Source organism: Brassica oleracea, chromosome C3 (assembly GCF_000695525.1).
Source record: "Brassica oleracea var. oleracea cultivar TO1000 chromosome C3, BOL, whole genome shotgun sequence".
NCBI classification, from domain to species: Eukaryota; Viridiplantae; Streptophyta; class Magnoliopsida; order Brassicales; family Brassicaceae; genus Brassica; species Brassica oleracea.
In genome coordinates, this window is record NC_027750.1 from 55,487,229 (window position 1) to 55,487,709 (window position 481).

The 481-nt window shown below is 33.5% G+C and overlaps 1 pseudogene; it reads left to right on the plus strand.

Annotated features, from left to right (window-relative positions):
• The window catches only part of LOC106330979, a 14,261-nt pseudogene that overhangs the window by 313 nt on the left and 13,467 nt on the right, over positions 1–481 (plus strand).

The window sequence follows — 481 nt, forward strand, 5'->3', positions numbered from 1 at the left end:
AAATCTACTCAGAATTTGGCAACGGTGCCAATTTTATGTTAAGAGTTTTCAAGGTTCCTAAGACAAATGATGTAGTATAAAAGATTGTCGAACCAATTCTAAGGGATTTCAAAGCACTGAGAATGCAAGTACTCACTCAATCTAAGTGCAACCGATGATTTAAAAGGGTTTCTAAACTAATGAATAAAACTGATTCAGTTTCAGAATAATAAAAGCGGTAAATGAGTTAACTTTCCAATCTAAGTGCAACCGGTGATTTAAAAGATTTTTAAACTAATGATTAATGCTAATGCAGTTGCAGAATAATAAAAGCGATAAATGAAGTAACTTTCTTGACTAAGGGAAAAGAGAACTCATGGGCATAGGGATTAGACCTTGGGTGATCAAGTTTCGAACTAAGGATGGCAAACAATCAATCAAACTATCAACCTTAAGTTTAGACACAGTTCTAAACAAGCTCTATGTCTAGATGAATGTTCAT